Raw genomic sequence first — 21,138 nt, forward strand, 5'->3', positions numbered from 1 at the left:
CACACATGCTGTTAAAAGAAAAAAATACGGCCTCCTCCTACCCCTTCAGCCGTCCATTCCATCTCCAGAATTGGTGCATTTTTTAGAAGTGTTATCACATCAAAAATTCCTATCATGTAGGTGAAAGATAGGATAGTGCCTGATGGCCCAGAAAGTACGACGCTCTCGAACGCAATTGGTGTCCATATCTACCTAAATGTGATTCTCCATGATCTGACTGGGGTGTAGCGCGCCACATTCCTCTTCATCCTATGGAGGCGCGTTCTTCTGGTACCAATATTAGTACACTATTCCTCTTCTTCCTACAACAAATTACCCATTCTTTGCCCACAATGTGAGAAAGAATTAGGGGCACAACGCTAATTCGAACTAAAGCACATTCGCCGACTCAATGTGCGACAAACTTCTATATATTCTGGACTATCAGGCTGAGAAAAATGTATTTAACAACATGTATGTAAGCCTTCAGGACATGCACACATGGTGTTAAAAGAAAAAAAAATCCGGCCTTCTCCTACGCTTTAAGCCGGACATTCTATCTCCAGAATTGGCGCATTTTTTAGAAGTGTTATCACACCAAGAATTCCTATCCTGTAGGTAAAAGATAGGATAGAGCTTGATGGCCCAGAAAGTCCGCTGCTCTCGATCGCAATTGGTGTCCATATCTACCTAAATGTGATTATCCATGATCCAACGGGGGCGTAGCGCGCCACATTCCTCTTCATCCTATGGAGGCGCGTTCTTCTGGTACCAATATTAGTACACTATTCCTCCTCTTCCTACAACAAATTACCCATTCTTTGCCAACAATGTGAGAAAGAATTAGGGGCACAACGCCAATTCGAACTAAAACACATTCGCCGACTCAACGTGCGACATACTTCTATATATTCTGGACTATCAGGCTGAGAAAAATTTATTTAACAACATGTATGTAAGCCTTCAGGACATGCACACATGGTGTTAAAAGAAAAAAAAATCCAGCCTCCTCCTACCCTTTAAGCTGGCCATTCTATCTCCAGAATTGGTGCATTTTTTAGAAGTGTTATCACACCAAAAATTCCTATCATGTAGGTTAAAGATAGGAAAGTGCCTGATGGCCCAGAAAGTACGACGCTCTCGAATGCAATTGGTGACCATAGCTACCTAAATGTGATTCTCCATGATCCGACTGGGGCGTAGCGCGCCACATTCCTCTTCATCCTACGGAGGCGCATTCTTCTGGTACCAATATTAGTACACTATTCCTCTTCTTCCTACAAGAAATTACCCATTCTTTGCCCACAATGTGAGAAAGAATTAGGGGCACAACGCCAATTCGAACTAAAACACATTTGCCGACTCAACGTGCGAGAAACTTCTATATATTCTAGACTATCAGGCTGAGAAAAATGTATTTAACAACATGTATGTAAGCCTTCAGGACATTCACACATGCTGTTAAAAGAAACAAATCCGGCCTCCTCCTACCCCTTCAGCCGGCCATTCCATCTCCAGAATTGGTGAATTTTTTAGAAGTGTTATCACACCAAAAATTCCTATCATGTAGGTGAAAGATAGGAAAGTGCCTGATGGCCCAGAAAGTACGTAGCTCTCGAACGCAATTGGTGTCCATAGCTACCTAAATGTGATTCTCCATGATACGACGGGGGCGTAGCGCGCCACATTCCTCTTCATCCTACGGAGGCGCGTTCTTCTGGTACCAATATTAGTACACTATTCCTCTACTTCCTACAACAAATTACCCATTCTTTGCCCACAATGTGTGAAAGAATTAAGGGCACAACGCCATTTCGAACTGAAACACATTCGCCGACTCAACGTGCGACCAACTTCTATATATTCTGGACTATCAGGCTGAGAAAAATGTATTTAACAACATGTTTGCAAGCCTTCAGGACATTCACACATGCTGTTAAAAGAAAAAAAATCCGGCCTCCTCCTACCCCTTCAGCCGGCCATTCCATCTCCAGAATTGGTGCATTTTTTAGTAGTGTTATCACACCAAAAATTCCTATCATGTAGGTGAAAGTTAGGAAAGTGCCTGACGGCCCAGAAAGTACGACGCTCTCGAACGCAATTGGTGTCCATATCTACCTAAATGTGATTCTCCATGATCCGACTGGGGCGTAGCGCACCACATTCCTCTTCATCCTATGGAGGCGCGTTCTTCTGGTACCAATATTAGTACACTATTCCTCTTATTCCTACAACAAATTACCCATTCTTTGCCCACAATGTGAGAAAGAATTAGGGGCACAACGCCATTTCGAACTAAACACATTCACCGACTCAACGTGCGACCAACTTCTATATATTCTGGACTATCAGGCTGAGAAAAATGTATTTAACAACATGTATGTAAGCCTTTAGGACATTCACACATGCTGTTAAAAGAAAAAAATCTGTCCTCCTCCTACCCCTTCAGCCGGCCAATCCATCTCCAGAATTGGTGCATTTTTTAGAAGTGTTATCGCACCAAAAATTCCTATCATGTAGGTGAAAGATAGGAAAGTGCCTGATGGCCCAGAAAGTACGACGCTCTCGAACGCAATTGGTGTCCATATCTACCTAAATGTGATTCTCCATGATCTGACTGGGGCGTAGCGCGCCACATTCCTCTTCATCCTATGGAGGCGTGTTCTTCTGGTACCAATATTAGTACACTATTCCTCTTCTTCCTATGAAAAATGACCCATTATTTGCCCACAATATGAGAAAGAATTAGGGGCACAACGCCAATTCGAACTAAAACACATTCGCCGACTTAACATGAGACAAACTTCTATATATTCTGGACTATCAGGCTGAGAAAAATGTATTTAAAAACATGTATGTAAGCCTTCAGGACATTCACACATGCTGTTAAAAGAAAAAAATCCGGCCTCCTCCTACCCCTTCAGCCAGCCATTACATCTCCATAATTGGTGCATTTTTTAGAAGTGTTATCACACCAAAAATTCCTATCATGTAGGTTAAAGATAGGAAAGTGCCTGATGGCCCAGAAAGTACGACGCTCTCGAATGCAATTGGTGACCATAGCTACCTAAATGTGATTCTCCATGATCCGACTGGGGCGTAGCGCGCCACATTCCTCTTCATCCTACGGAGGCGCATTCTTCTGGTACCAATATTAGTACACTATTCCTCTTCTTCCTACAAGAAATTACCCATTCTTTGCCCACAATGTGAGAAAGAATTAGGGGCACAACGCCAATTCGAACTAAAACACATTTGCCGACTCAACGTGCGAGAAACTTCTATATATTCTAGACTATCAGGCTGAGAAAAATGTATTTAACAACATGTATGTAAGCCTTCAGGACATTCACACATGCTGTTAAAAGAAACAAATCCGGCCTCCTCCTACCCCTTCAGCCGGCCATTCCATCTCCAGAATTGGTGAATTTTTTAGAAGTGTTATCACACCAAAAATTCCTATCATGTAGGTGAAAGATAGGAAAGTGCCTGATGGCCCAGAAAGTACGTAGCTCTCGAACGCAATTGGTGTCCATATCTACCTAAATGTGATTCTCCATGATACGACGGGGGCGTAGCGCGCCACATTCCTCTTCATCCTACGGAGGCGCGTTCTTCTGGTACCAATATTAGTACACTATTCCTCTACTTCCTACAACAAATTACCCATTCTTTGCCCACAATGTGTGAAAGAATTAAGGGCACAACGCCATTTCGAACTGAAACACATTCGCCGACTCAACGTGCGACCAACTTCTATATATTCTGGACTATCAGGCTGAGAAAAATGTATTTAACAACATGTATGCAAGCCTTCAGGACATTCACACATGCTGTTAAAAGAAAAAAATCCGGCCTCCTCCTACCCCTTCAGCCGGCCATTCCATCTCCAGAATTGGTGCATTTTTTAGTAGTGTTATCACACCAAAAATTCCTATCATGTAGGTGAAAGTTAGGAAAGTGCCTGACGGCCCAGAAAGTACGACGCTCTCGAACGCAATTGGTGTCCATATCTACCTAAATGTGATTCTCCATGATCCGACTGGGGCGTAGCGCACCACATTCCTCTTCATCCTATGGAGGCGCGTTCTTCTGGTACCAATATTAGTACACTATTCCTCTTATTCCTACAACAAATTACCCATTCTTTGCCCACAATGTGAGAAAGAATTAGGGGCACAACGCCATTTCGAACTAAAACACATTCACCGACTCAACGTGCGACCAACTTCTATATATTCTGGACTATCAGGCTGAGAAAAATGTATTTAACAACATGTATGTAAGCCTTCAGGACATTCACACATGCTGTTAAAAGAAAAAAATCCGGCCTCCTCCTACCCCTTCAGCCGGCCATTCCATCTCCAGAATTGGTGCATTTTTTAGAAGTGTTATCACACCAAAAATTCCTATCATGTAGGTGAAAGTTAGGAAAGTGCCTGACGGCCCAGAAAGTACGACGCTCTCGAACGCAATTGGTGTCCATATCTACCTAAATGTGATTCTCCATGATCCGACTGGGGCGTAGCGCACCACATTCCTCTTCATCCTATGGAGGCGCCTTCTTCTGGTACCAATATTAGTACACTATTCCTCTTCTTCCTACAACAAATTACCCATTCTTTGCCCACAATGTGAGAAAGAATTAGGGGCACAACGCCAATTCGAACTAAAACACATTTGGCGACTCAACGTGCAACAAACTTCTATATATTCTGGACTATCAGGCTGAGAAAAATTTATTTAACAACATGTATGTAAACCCTCAGGATATTCACAAATGCTGTTAAAAGAAAAAAATCCGGCCTCCTCCTACCCCTTCAGCCGGCCATTCCATCTCCAGAATTGGTGCATTTTTTAGAAGTGTTATCACACCAAAAATACCTATCATGTAGGTGAAAGATAGGAAAGTGCCTGATGGCCCAGAAAGTACGACGCTCTCGAACGCAATTGGTGTCCATATCTACCTAAATGTGATTCTCCATGATTCGACTGGGGCGTAGCGCGCCACATTCCTCTTCATCCTACGGAGGCGCATTCTTCTGGTACCAATATTAGTACACTATTCCTCTTCTTCCTACAAGAAATTACCCATTCTTTGCCCACAATGTGAGAAAGAATTAGGGGCACAACTCCAATTCGAACTAAAACACATTTGCCGACTCAACATGCGACAAACTTCTATATATTCTGGACTATCAGGCTGAGAAAAATGTATTTAACAACATGTATGTAAGCCTTCAGGACATTCACACATGCTGTTAAAAGAAAAAAATCCGGCCTCCTCCTACCCCTTCAGCCGGCCATTCCATCTCCAGAATTGGTGCATTTTTTAGAAGTGTTATCACACCAAAAATTCCTATCATGTAGGTGAAAGTTAGGAAAGTGCCTGACGGCCCAGAAAGTACGACGCTCTCGAACGCAATTGGTGTCCATATCTACCTAAATGTGATTCTCCATGATCCGACTGGGGCGTAGCGCACCACATTCCTCTTCATCCTATGGAGGCGCGTTCTTCTGGTACCAATATTAGTACACTATTCCTCTTCTTCTTACAACAAATTACCCATTCTTTGCCCACAATGTGAGAAAGAATTAGGGACACAACGCCAATTCGAACTAAAACACATTTGGCGACTCAACATGCAACAAACTTCTATATATTCTGGACTATCAGGCTGACAAAAATGTATTTAACAACATGTATGTAAACCTTCAGGATATTCACACATGCTGTTAAAAGAAAAAAAAAACGGTCTCCTCCTTCCCCTTCAGCCGGCCAATCCATCTCCAGAATTGGTGCCTTTTTTAGAAGTGTTATCACATCAAAAATTCCTATCATGTAGGTGTAAGATAGGATAGTGCCTGATGGCCTAGAAAGTACGACGCTCTCGAACGCAATTGGTGTCCATATCTACCTAAATGTGATTCTCCATGATCTGACTGGGGCGTATCGCGCCACATTCCTCTTCATCCTATGGAGGCGCCTTCTTCTGGTACCAATATTAGTACACTTTTCCTCTTCTTCCTACAACAAATTACCCATTCTTTGCCCACAATGTGTGAAAGAATTAAGGGCACAACGCCATTTCGAACTGAAACACATTCGCCGACTCAACGTGCGACCAACTTCTATATATTCTGGACTATCAGGCTGAGAAAAATGTATTTAACAACATGTATGCAAGCCTTCAGGACATTCACACATGCTGTTAAAAGAAAAAAAATCCGGCCTCCTCCTACCCCTTCAGCCGGCCATTCCATCTCCAGAATTGGTGCATTTTTTAGTAGTGTTATCACACCAAAAATTCCTATCATGTAGGTGAAAGTTAGGAAAGTGCCTGACGGCCCAGAAAGTACGACGCTCTCGAACGCAATTGGTGTCCATATCTACTTAAATGTGATTCTCCATGATCCGACTGGGGCGTAGCGCACCACATTCCTCTTCATCCTATGGAGGCGCGTTCTTCTGGTACCAATATTAGTACACTATTCCTCTTATTCCTACAACAAATTACCCATTCTTTGCCCACAATGTGAGAAAGAATTAGGGGCACAACGCCATTTCGAACTAAACACATTCACCGACTCAACGTGCGACCAACTTCTATATATTCTGGACTATCAGGCTGAGAAAAATGTATTTAACAACATGTATGTAAGCCTTTAGGACATTCACACATGCTGTTAAAAGAAAAAAATCTGTCCTCCTCCTACCCCTTCAGCCGGCCAATCCATCTCCAGAATTGGTGCATTTTTTAGAAGTGTTATCACACCAAAAATTCCTATCATGTAGGTGAAAGATAGGAAAGTGCCTGATGGCCCAGAAAGTACGACGCTCTCGAACGCAATTGGTGTCCATATCTACCTAAATGTGATTCTCCATGATCTGACTGGGGCGTAGCGCGCCACATTCCTCTTCATCCTATGGAGGCGTGTTCTTCTGGTACCAATATTAGTACACTATTCCTCTTCTTCCTATGAAAAATGACCCATTATTTGCCCACAATATGAGAAAGAATTAGGGGCACAACGCCAATTCGAACTAAAACACATTCGCCGACTTAACATGAGACAAACTTCTATATATTCTGGACTATCAGGCTGAGAAAAATGTATTTAAAAACATGTATGTAAGCCTTCAGGACATTCACACATGCTGTTAAAAGAAAAAAATCCGGCCTCCTCCTACCCCTTCAGCCAGCCATTACATCTCCATAATTGGTGCATTTTTTAGAAGTGTTATCACACCAAAAATTCCTATCATGTAGGTTAAAGATAGGAAAGTGCCTGATGGCCCAGAAAGTACGACGCTCTCGAATGCAATTGGTGACCATAGCTACCTAAATGTGATTCTCCATGATCCGACTGGGGCGTAGCGCGCCACATTCCTCTTCATCCTACGGAGGCGCATTCTTCTGGTACCAATATTAGTACACTATTCCTCTTCTTCCTACAAGAAATTACCCATTCTTTGCCCACAATGTGAGAAAGAATTAGGGGCACAACGCCAATTCGAACTAAAACACATTTGCCGACTCAACGTGCGAGAAACTTCTATATATTCTAGACTATCAGGCTGAGAAAAATGTATTTAACAACATGTATGTAAGCCTTCAGGACATTCACACATGCTGTTAAAAGAAACAAATCCGGCCTCCTCCTACCCCTTCAGCCGGCCATTCCATCTCCAGAATTGGTGAATTTTTTAGAAGTGTTATCACACCAAAAATTCCTATCATGTAGGTGAAAGATAGGAAAGTGCCTGATGGCCCAGAAAGTACGTAGCTCTCGAACGCAATTGGTGTCCATATCTACCTAAATGTGATTCTCCATGATACGACGGGGGCGTAGCGCGCCACATTCCTCTTCATCCTACGGAGGCGCGTTCTTCTGGTACCAATATTAGTACACTATTCCTCTACTTCCTACAACAAATTACCCATTCTTTGCCCACAATGTGTGAAAGAATTAAGGGCACAACGCCATTTCGAACTGAAACACATTCGCCGACTCAACGTGCGACCAACTTCTATATATTCTGGACTATCAGGCTGAGAAAAATGTATTTAACAACATGTATGCAAGCCTTCAGGACATTCACACATGCTGTTAAAAGAAAAAAATCCGGCCTCCTCCTACCCCTTCAGCCGGCCATTCCATCTCCAGAATTGGTGCATTTTTTAGTAGTGTTATCACACCAAAAATTCCTATCATGTAGGTGAAAGTTAGGAAAGTGCCTGACGGCCCAGAAAGTACGACGCTCTCGAACGCAATTGGTGTCCATATCTACCTGAATGTGATTCTCCATGATCCGACTGGGGCGTAGCGCACCACATTCCTCTTCATCCTATGGAGGCGCGTTCTTCTGGTACCAATATTAGTACACTATTCCTCTTATTCCTACAACAAATTACCCATTCTTTGCCCACAATGTGAGAAAGAATTAGGGGCACAACGCCATTTCGAACTAAAACACATTCACCGACTCAACGTGCGACCAACTTCTATATATTCTGGACTATCAGGCTGAGAAAAATGTATTTAACAACATGTATGTAAGCCTTCAGGACATTCACACATGCTGTTAAAAGAAAAAAATCCGGCCTCCTCCTACCCCTTCAGCCGGCCATTCCATCTCCAGAATTGGTGCATTTTTTAGAAGTGTTATCACACCAAAAATTCCTATCATGTAGGTGAAAGTTAGGAAAGTGCCTGACGGCCCAGAAAGTACGACGCTCTCGAACGCAATTGGTGTCCATATCTACCTAAATGTGATTCTCCATGATCCGACTGGGGCGTAGCGCACCACATTCCTCTTCATCCTATGGAGGCGCCTTCTTCTGGTACCAATATTAGTACACTATTCCTCTTCTTCCTACAACAAATTACCCATTCTTTGCCCACAATGTGAGAAAGAATTAGGGGCACAACGCCAATTCGAACTAAAACACATTTGGCGACTCAACGTGCAACAAACTTCTATATATTCTGGACTATCAGGCTGAGAAAAATTTATTTAACAACATGTATGTAAACCCTCAGGATATTCACAAATGCTGTTAAAAGAAAAAAATCCGGCCTCCTCCTACCCCTTCAGCCGGCCATTCCATCTCCAGAATTGGTGCATTTTTTAGAAGTGTTATCACACCAAAAATACCTATCATGTAGGTGAAAGATAGGAAAGTGCCTGATGGCCCAGAAAGTACGACGCTCTCGAACGCAATTGGTGTCCATATCTACCTAAATGTGATTCTCCATGATTCGACTGGGGCGTAGCGCGCCACATTCCTCTTCATCCTACGGAGGCGCATTCTTCTGGTACCAATATTAGTACACTATTCCTCTTCTTCCTACAAGAAATTACCCATTCTTTGCCCACAATGTGAGAAAGAATTAGGGGCACAACTCCAATTCGAACTAAAACACATTTGCCGACTCAACATGCGACAAACTTCTATATATTCTGGACTATCAGGCTGAGAAAAATGTATTTAACAACATGTATGTAAGCCTTCAGGACATTCACACATGCTGTTAAAAGAAAAAAATCCGGCCTCCTCCTACCCCTTCAGCCGGCCATTCCATCTCCAGAATTGGTGCATTTTTTAGAAGTGTTATCACACCAAAAATTCCTATCATGTAGGTGAAAGTTAGGAAAGTGCCTGACGGCCCAGAAAGTACGACGCTCTCGAACGCAATTGGTGTCCATATCTACCTAAATGTGATTCTCCATGATCCGACTGGGGCGTAGCGCACCACATTCCTCTTCATCCTATGGAGGCGCGTTCTTCTGGTACCAATATTAGTACACTATTCCTCTTCTTCTTACAACAAATTACCCATTCTTTGCCCACAATGTGAGAAAGAATTAGGGACACAACGCCAATTCGAACTAAAACACATTTGGCGACTCAACATGCAACAAACTTCTATATATTCTGGACTATCAGGCTGACAAAAATGTATTTAACAACATGTATGTAAACCTTCAGGATATTCACACATGCTGTTAAAAGAAAAAAAAAACGGTCTCCTCCTTCCCCTTCAGCCGGCCAATCCATCTCCAGAATTGGTGCCTTTTTTAGAAGTGTTATCACATCAAAAATTCCTATCATGTAGGTGTAAGATAGGATAGTGCCTGATGGCCTAGAAAGTACGACGCTCTCGAACGCAATTGGTGTCCATATCTACCTAAATGTGATTCTCCATGATCTGACTGGGGCGTATCGCGCCACATTCCTCTTCATCCTATGGAGGCGCCTTCTTCTGGTACCAATATTAGTACACTATTCCTCTTCTTCCTACAACAAATTACCCATTCTTTGCCCACAATGTGAAAAAGAATTAGGGGCACAACACCAATTCGAATTGAAACACATTCGCCGACAGAACATGCGACAAACTTCTGTATATTCTGGACTATCAGGCTGAGAAAAATGTATTTAACAACATGTATGTAAGCCTTCAGGACATTCACACATGCTGTTAAAAGAAAAAAATCTGTCCTCCTCCTACCCCTTGAGCCGGCCATTCCATCTCCAGAATTGGTGCATTTTTTAGAAGTGTTATCACACCAAAAATTCCTATCATGTAGGTGAAAGATAGGAAAGTGCCTGATGGCCCAGAAAGTACGACGCTCTCGAACGCAATTGGTGTCCATATCTACCTAAATGTGATTCTCCATGATCTGACTGGGGCGTAGCGCGCCACATTCCTCTTCATCCTATGGAGGCGTGTTCTTCTGGTACCAATATTAGTACACTATTCCTCTTCTTCCTATGAAAAATGACCCATTATTTGCCCACAATATGAGAAAGAATTAGGGGCACAACGCCAATTCGAACTAAAACACATTCGCCGACTTAACATGAGACAAACTTCTATATATTCTGGACTATCAGGCTGAGAAAAATGTATTTAAAAACATGTATGTAAGCCTTCAGGACATTCACACATGCTGTTAAAAGAAAAAAATCCGGCCTCCTCCTACCCCTTCAGCCAGCCATTACATCTCCATAATTGGTGCATTTTTTAGAAGTGTTATCACACCAAAAATTCCTATCATGTAGGTGAAAGATAGGAAAGTGCCTGATGGCCCAGAAAGTACGACGCTCTCGAACGCAATTGGTGTCCATATATACCTATATGTGATTCTCCATGATCTGACTGGGGCGTAGCGCACCACATTCCTCTTCATCCTATGGAGGCGCGTTCTTCTGGTACCAATATTAGTACACTATTCCTCTTATTCCTACAACAAATTACCCATTCTTTGCCCACAATGTGAGAAAGAATTAGGGGCACAACGCCATTTCGAACTAAAACACATTCACCGACTCAACGTGCGACCAACTTCTATATATTCTGGACTATCAGGCTGAGAAAAATGTATTTAACAACATGTATGTAAGCCTTCAGGACATTCACACATGCTGTTAAAAGAAAAAAATCCGGCCTCCTCCTACCCCTTCAGCCGGCCATTCCATCTCCAGAATTGGTGCATTTTTTAGAAGTGTTATCACACCAAAAATTCCTATCATGTAGGTGAAAGTTAGGAAAGTGCCTGACGGCCCAGAAAGTACGACGCTCTCGAACGCAATTGGTGTCCATATCTACCTAAATGTGATTCTCCATGATCCGACTGGGGCGTAGCGCACCACATTCCTCTTCATCCTATGGAGGCGCGTTCTTCTGGTACCAATATTAGTACACTATTCCTCTTCTTCTTACAACAAATTACCCATTCTTTGCCCACAATGTGAGAAAGAATTAGGGGCACAACGCCAATTCGAACTAAAACACATTTGGCGACTCAACATGCAACAAACTTCTATATATTCTGGACTATCAGGCTGACAAAAATGTATTTAACAACATGTATGTAAACCTTCAGGATATTCACACATGCTGTTAAAAGAAAAAAAAAACGGTCTCCTCCTTCCCCTTCAGCCGGCCAATCCATCTCCAGAATTGGTGCCTTTTTTAGAAGTGTTATCACATCAAAAATTCCTATCATGTAGGTGTAAGATAGGATAGTGCCTGATGGCCTAGAATGTACGACGCTCTCGAACGCAATTGGTGTCCATATCTACCTAAATGTTATTCTCCATGATCTGACTGGGGCGTATCGCGCCACATTCCTCTTCATCCTATGGAGGCGCCTTCTTCTGGTACCAATATTAGTACACTATTCCTCTTCTTCCTACAACAAATTACCCATTCTTTGCCCACAATGTGAAAAAGAATTAGGGGCACAACACCATTTCGAATTGAAACACATTCGCCGACAGAACATGCGACAAACTTCTGTATATTCTGGACTATCAGGCTGAGAAAAATGTATTTAACAACATGTATGTAAGCCTTTAGGACATTCACACATGCTGTTAAAAGAAAAAAATCTGTCCTCCTCCTACCCCTTCAGCCGGCCAATCCATCTCCAGAATTGGTGCATTTTTTAGAAGTGTTATCACACCAAAAATTCCTATCATGTAGGTGAAAGATAGGAAAGTGCCTGATGGCCCAGAAAGTACGATGCTCTCGAACGCAATTGGTGTCCATATCTACCTAAATGTGATTCTCCATGATCTGACTGGGGCGTAGCACGCCACATTCCTCTTCATCCTATGGAGGCGCATTCTTCTGGTACCAATATTAGTACACTATTCCTCTTCTTCCTACAAGAAATTACCCATTCTTTGCCCACAATGTGAGAAAGAATTAGGGGCACAACGCCAATTCGAACTAAAACACATTCGCCGACTCAATGTGCGACAAACTTCTATATATTCTGGACTATCAGGCTGAGTAAAATGTATTTAACAACATGTATGTAAGCCTTCAGGACATTCACACATGCTGTTAAAAGAAAAAAATTTGGCCTCCTCCTACCCCTTCAGCCGGCCATTCCATCTCCAGAATTGGTGCCTTTTTTATTAGTGTTATCACACCAAAAATTCCTATCATGTAGGTGAAAGATAGGAAAGTGCCTGATGGCCCAGAAAGTACGACGCTCTCAAACGCAATTGGTGTCCATATCTACCTAAATGTGATTCTCCATGATCTGACTGGGGCGTAGAGCGCCACATTCCTCTTCATCCTACGGAGGCGCGTTCTTCTGGTACCAATATTAGTACACTATTCCTCTTCTTCCTACAACAAATTACCCATTCTTTGCCCACAATGTGAGAAAGAATTAGGGGCACAACGCCAATTCGAACTAAAACACATTTGGCGACTCAACGTGCAACAAACTTCTATATATTCTGGACTATCAGGCTGAGAAAAATTTATTTAACAACATGTATGTAAACCCTCAGGATATTCACACATGCTGTTAAAAGAATAAAAAAACGGCCTCCTCCTTTCCCTTCAACCGGCCATTCCATCTCCAGAATTGGTGCCTTTTTTAGAAGTGTTATCACATCAAATATTCCTATCATGTAGGTGTAAGATAGGATAGTGCCTGATGGCCCAGAAAGTACGAAGCTCTCGAACGCAATTGGTGTCCATATCTACCTAAATGTGATTCTCCATGATCTGACTGGGGCGTAGCGCGCCACATTCCTCTTCATCCTATGGAGGCGCCTTCTTCTGGTACCAATATTAGTACACTATTCCTCTTCTTCCTACAACAAATTACCCATTCTTTGCCCACAATGTGAGAAAGAATTAGGGGCACAACGCCAATTCGAACTAAAACACATTCGCCGACAAAACGTGCAACAAACTTCTATATATTCTGGACTATCAGGCTGAGAAAAATGTATTTAACAACATGTATGTAAGCCTTCAGGACATTCACACATGCTGTTAAAAGAGAAAAATACGGCCTCCTCCTACCCCTTCAGCCGTCCATTCCATCTCCAGAATTGGTGCATTTTTTAGAAGTGTTATCACATCAAAAATTTCTATCATGTAGGTGAAAGATAGGATAGTGCCTGATGGCCCAGAAAGTCAGACGCTCTCGAACGCAATTGGTGACCATATCTACCTAAATGTGATTCTCCGTGATCCGATGGGGGCGTAGCGCGATGTTCCTCTTCATCCTATGGAGGCGCGTTCTTCTGGTACCAATATTAGTACACTATTCCTCTTCTTCCTACAACAAATTACCCATTCTTTGCCCACAATGTGAGAAAGAATTAGGGGCACAACGCCAATTCGAACTAAAACACATTCGCCGACTCAACGTGCAACAAACTTCTATATATTCTGGACTATCAGGCTGAGAAAAATGTATTTAACAACATGTATGTAAGCCTTCAGGACATTCACACATGCTGTTAAAAGAAAAAAATACGGCCTCCTCCTACCCCTTCAGCCGTCCATTCCATCTCCAGAATTGGTGCATTTTTTAGAAGTGTTATCACATCAAAAATTCCTATCATGTAGGTGAAAGATAGGATAGTGCCTGATGGCCCAGAAAGTACGACGCTCTCGAACGCAATTGGTGTCCATATCTACCTAAATGTGATTCTCCATGATCTGACTGGGGTGTAGCGCGCCACATTCCTCTTCATCCTATGGAGGCGCGTTCTTCTGGTACCAATATTAGTACACTATTCCTCTTCTTCCTACAACAAATTACCCATTCTTTGCCCACAATGTGAGAAAGAATTAGGGGCACAACGCTAATTCGAACTAAAGCACATTCGCCGACTCAATGTGCGACAAACTTCTATATATTCTGGACTATCAGGCTGAGAAAAATGTATTTAACAACATGTATGTAAGCCTTCAGGACATGCACACATGGTGTTAAAAGAAAAAAAAATCCGGCCTTCTCCTACGCTTTAAGCCGGACATTCTATCTCCAGAATTGGCGCATTTTTTAGAAGTGTTATCACACCAAGAATTCCTATCCTGTAGGTAAAAGATAGGATAGAGCTTGATGGCCCAGAAAGTCCGCTGCTCTCGATCGCAATTGGTGTCCATATCTACCTAAATGTGATTATCCATGATCCAACGGGGGCGTAGCGCGCCACATTCCTCTTCATCCTATGGAGGCGCGTTCTTCTGGTACCAATATTAGTACATTATTCCTCCTCTTCCTACAACAAATTACCCATTCTTTGCCAACAATGTGAGAAAGAATTAGGGGCACAACGCCAATTCGAACTAAAACACATTCGCCGACTCAACGTGCGACATACTTCTATATATTCTGGACTATCAGGCTGAGAAAAATGTATTTAACAACATGTATGTAAGCCTTCAGGACATGCACACATGGTGTTAAAAGAAAAAAAAATCCAGCCTCCTCCTACCCTTTAAGCTGGCCATTCTATCTCCAGAATTGGTGCATTTTTTAGAAGTGTTATCACACCAAAAATTCCTATCATGTAGGTTAAAGATAGGAAAGTGCCTGATGGCCCAGAAAGTACGACGCTCTCGAATGCAATTGGTGACCATAGCTACCTAAATGTGATTCTCCATGATCCGACTGGGGCGTAGCGCGCCACATTCCTCTTCATCCTACGGAGGCGCATTCTTCTGGTACCAATATTAGTACACTATTCCTCTTCTTCCTACAAGAAATTACCCATTCTTTGCCCACAATGTGAGAAAGAATTAGGGGCACAACGCCAATTCGAACTAAAACACATTTGCCGACTCAACGTGCGAGAAACTTCTATATATTCTAGACTATCAGGCTGAGAAAAATGTATTTAACAACATGTATGTAAGCCTTCAGGACATTCACACATGCTGTTAAAAGAAACAAATCCGGCCTCCTCCTACCCCTTCAGCCGGCCATTCCATCTCCAGAATTGGTGAATTTTTTAGAAGTGTTATCACACCAAAAATTCCTATCATGTAGGTGAAAGATAGGAAAGTGCCTGATGGCCCAGAAAGTACGACGCTCTCAAACGCAATTGGTGTCCATATCTACCTAAATGTGATTCTCCATGATCTGACTGGGGCGTAGAGCGCCACATTCCTCTTCATCCTACGGAGGCGCGTTCTTCTGGTACCAATATTAGTACACTATTCCTCTTCTTCCTACAACAAATTACCCATTCTTTGCCCACAATGTGAGAAAGAATTAGGGGCACAACGCCAATTCGAACTAAAACACATTTGGCGACTCAACGTGCAACAAACTTCTATATATTCTGGACTATCAGGCTGAGAAAAATTTATTTAACAACATGTATGTAAACCCTCAGGATATTCACACATGCTGTTAAAAGAATAAAAAAACGGCCTCCTCCTTTCCCTTCAACCGGCCATTCCATCTCCAGAATTGGTGCCTTTTTTAGAAGTGTTATCACATCAAATATTCCTATCATGTAGGTGTAAGATAGGAAAGTGCCTGATGGCCCAGAAAGTACGAAGCTCTCGAACGCAATTGGTGTCCATATCTACCTAAATGTGATTCTCCATGATCTGACTGGGGCGTAGCGCGCCACATTCCTCTTCATCCTATGGAGGCGCCTTCTTCTGGTACCAATATTAGTACACTATTCCTCTTCTTCCTACAACAAATTACCCATTCTTTGCCCACAATGTGAGAAAGAATTAGGGCCACAACGCCAATTCGAACTAAAACACATTCGCCGACAAAACGTGCAACAAACTTCTATATATTCTGGACTATCAGGCTGAGAAAAATGTATTTAACAACATGTATGTAAGCCTTCAGGACATTCACACATGCTGTTAAAAGAAAAAAATACGGCCTCCTCCTACCCCTTCAGCCGTCCATTCCATCTCCAGAATTGGTGCATTTTTTAGAAGTGTTATCACATCAAAAATTTCTATCATGTAGGTGAAAGATAGGATAGTGCCTGATGGCCCAGAAAGTCAGACGCTCTCGAACGCAATTGGTGACCATATCTACCTAAATGTGATTCTCCGTGATCCGATGGGGGCGTAGCGCGATGTTCCTCTTCATCCTATGGAGGCGCGTTCTTCTGGTACCAATATTAGTACACTATTCCTCTTCTTCCTACAACAAATTACCCATTCTTTGCCCACAATGTGAGAAAGAATTAGGGGCACAACGCCAATTCGAACTAAAACACATTCGCCGACTCAACGTGCAACAAACTTCTATATATTCTGGACTATCAGGCTGAGAAAAATGTATTTAACAACATGTATGTAAGCCTTCAGGACATTCACACATGCTGTTAAAAGAAAAAAATACGGCCTCCTCCTACCCCTTCAGCCGTCCATTCCATCTCCAGAATTGGTGCATTTTTTAGAAGTGTTATCACATCAAAAATTCCTATCATGTAGGTGAAAGATAGGATAGTGCCTGATGGCCCAGAAAGTACGACGCTCTCGAACGCAATTGGTGTCCATATCTACCTAAATGTGATTCTCCATGATCTGACTGGGGTGTAGCGCGCCACATTCCTCTTCATCCTATGGAGGCGCGTTCTTCTGGTACCAATATTAGTACACTATTCCTCTTCTTCCTACAACAAATTACCCATTCTTTGCCCACAATGTGAGAAAGAATTAGGGGCACAACGCTAATTCGAACTAAAGCACATTCGCCGACTCAATGTGCGACAAACTTCTATATATTCTGGACTATCAGGCTGAGAAAAATGTATTTAACAACATGTATGTAAGCCTTCAGGACATGCACACATGGTGTTAAAAGAAAAAAAAATCCGGCCTTCTCCTACGCTTTAAGCCGGACATTCTATCTCCAGAATTGGCGCATTTTTTAGAAGTGTTATCACACCAAGAATTCCTATCCTGTAGGTAAAAGATAGGATAGAGCTTGATGGCCCAGAAAGTCCGCTGCTCTCGATCGCAATTGGTGTCCATATCTACCTAAATGTGATTATCCATGATCCAACGGGGGCGTAGCGCGCCACATTCCTCTTCATCCTATGGAGGCGCGTTCTTCTGGTACCAATATTAGTACACTATTCCTCCTCTTCCTACAACAAATTACCCATTCTTTGCCAACAATGTGAGAAAGAATTAGGGGCACAACGCCAATTCGAACTAAAACACATTCGCCGACTCAACGTGCGACATACTTCTATATATTCTGGACTATCAGGCTGAGAAAAATTTATTTAACAACATGTATGTAAGCCTTCAGGACATGCACACATGGTGTTAAAAGAAAAAAAAATCCAGCCTCCTCCTACCCTTTAAGCTGGCCATTCTATCTCCAGAATTGGTGCATTTTTTAGAAGTGTTATCACACCAAAAATTCCTATCATGTAGGTTAAAGATAGGAAAGTGCCTGATGGCCCAGAAAGTACGACGCTCTCGAATGCAATTGGTGACCATAGCTACCTAAATGTGATTCTCCATGATCCGACTGGGGCGTAGCGCGCCACATTCCTCTTCATCCTACGGAGGCGCATTCTTCTGGTACCAATATTAGTACACTATTCCTCTTCTTCCTACAAGAAATTACCCATTCTTTGCCCACAATGTGAGAAAGAATTAGGGGCACAACGCCAATTCGAACTAAAACACATTTGCCGACTCAACGTGCGAGAAACTTCTATATATTCTAGACTATCAGGCTGAGAAAAATGTATTTAACAACATGTATGTAAGCCTTCAGGACATTCACACATGCTGTTAAAAGAAACAAATCCGGCCTCCTCCTACCCCTTCAGCCGGCCATTCCATCTCCAGAATTGGTGAATTTTTTAGAAGTGTTATCACACCAAAAATTCCTATCATGTAGGTGAAAGATAGGAAAGTGCCTGATGGCCCAGAAAGTACGTAGCTCTCGAACGCAATTGGTGTCCATAGCTACCTAAATGTGATTCTCCATGATACGACGGGGGCGTAGCGCGCCACATTCCTCTTCATCCTACGGAGGCGCGTTCTTCTGGTACCAATATTAGTACACTATTCCTCTACTTCCTACAACAAATTACCCATTCTTTGCCCACAATGTGTGAAAGAATTAAGGGCACAACGCCATTTCGAACTGAAACACATTCGCCGACTCAACGTGCGACCAACTTCTATATATTCTGGACTATCAGGCTGAGAAAAATGTATTTAACAACATGTATGCAAGCCTTCAGGACATTCACACATGCTGTTAAAAGAAAAAAAATCCGGCCTCCTCCTACCCCTTCAGCCGGCCATTCCATCTCCAGAATTGGTGCATTTTTTAGTAGTGTTATCACACCAAAAATTCCTATCATGTAGGTGAAAGTTAGGAAAGTGCCTGACGGCCCAGAAAGTACGACGCTCTCGAACGCAATTGGTGTCCATATCTACCTAAATGTGATTCTCCATGATCCGACTGGGGCGTAGCGCACCACATTCCTCTTCATCCTATGGAGGCGCGTTCTTCTGGTACCAATATTAGTACACTATTCCTCTTATTCCTACAACAAATTACCCATTCTTTGCCCACAATGTGAGAAAGAATTAGGGGCACAACGCCATTTCGAACTAAACACATTCACCGACTCAACGTGCGACCAACTTCTATATATTCTGGACTATCAGGCTGAGAAAAATGTATTTAACAACATGTATGTAAGCCTTTAGGACATTCACACATGCTGTTAAAAGAAAAAAATCTGTCCTCCTCCTACCCCTTCAGCCGGCCAATCCATCTCCAGAATTGGTGCATTTTTTAGAAGTGTTATCACACCAAAAATTCCTATCATGTAGGTGAAAGATAGGAAAGTGCCTGATGGCCCAGAAAGTACGACGCTCTCGAACGCAATTGGTGTCCATATCTACCTAAATGTGATTCTCCATGATCTGACTGGGGCGTAGCGCGCCACATTCCTCTTCATCCTATGGAGGCGTGTTCTTCTGGTACCAATATTAGTACACTATTCCTCTTCTTCCTATGAAAAATGACCCATTATTTGCCCACAATATGAGAAAGAATTAGGGGCACAACGCCAATTCGAACTAAAACACATTCGCCGACTTAACATGAGACAAACTTCTATATATTCTGGACTATCAGGCTGAGAAAAATGTATTTAAAAACATGTATGTAAGCCTTCAGGACATTCACACATGCTGTTAAAAGAAAAAAATCCGGCCTCCTCCTACCCCTTCAGCCAGCCATTACATCTCCATAATTGGTGCATTTTTTAGAAGTGTTATCACACCAAAAATTCCTATCATGTAGGTTAAAGATAGGAAAGTGCCTGATGGCCCAGAAAGTACGACGCTCTCGAATGCAATTGGTGACCATAGCTACCTAAATGTGATTCTCCATGATCCGACTGGGGCGTAGCGCGCCACATTCCTCTTCATCCTACGGAGGCGCATTCTTCTGGTACCAATATTAGTACACTATTCCTCTTCTTCCTACAAGAAATTACCCATTCTTTGCCCACAATGTGAGAAAGAATTAGGGGCACAACGCCAATTCGAACTAAAACACATTTGCCGACTCAACGTGCGAGAAACTTCTATATATTCTAGACTATCAGGCTGAGAAAAATGTATTTAACAACATGTATGTAAGCCTTCAGGACATTCACACATGCTGTTAAAAGAAACAAATCCGGCCTCCTCCTACCCCTTCAGCCGGCCATTCCATCTCCAGAATTGGTGAATTTTTTAGAAGTGTTATCACACCAAAAATTCCTATCATGTAGGTGAAAGATAGGAAAGTGCCTGATGGCCCAGAAAGTACGTAGCTCTCGAACGCAATTGGTGTCCATATCTACCTAAATGTGATTCTCCATGATACGACGGGGGCGTAGCGCGCCACATTCCTCTTCATCCTACGGAGGCGCGTTCTTCTGGTACCAATATTAGTACACTATTCCTCTACTTCCTACAACAAATTACCCATTCTTTGCCCACAATGTGTGAAAGAATTAAGGGCACAACGCCATTTCGAACTGAAACACATTCGCCGACTCAACGTGCGACCAACTTCTATATATTCTGGACTATCAGGCTGAGAAAAATGTATTTAACAACATGTATGCAAGCCTTCAGGACATTCACACATGCTGTTAAAAGAAAAAAATCCGGCCTCCTCCTACCCCTTCAGCCGGCCATTCCATCTCCAGAATTGGTGCATTTTTTAGTAGTGTTATCACACCAAAAATTCCTATCATGTAGGTGAAAGTTAGGAAAGTGCCTGACGGCCCAGAAAGTACGACGCTCTCGAACGCAATTGGTGTCCATATCTACCTAAATGTGATTCTCCATGATCCGACTGGGGCG

This window comes from Rhinoderma darwinii, chromosome 2 (genome assembly GCF_050947455.1).
Source record: "Rhinoderma darwinii isolate aRhiDar2 chromosome 2, aRhiDar2.hap1, whole genome shotgun sequence".
NCBI classification, from domain to species: Eukaryota; Metazoa; Chordata; class Amphibia; order Anura; family Rhinodermatidae; genus Rhinoderma; species Rhinoderma darwinii.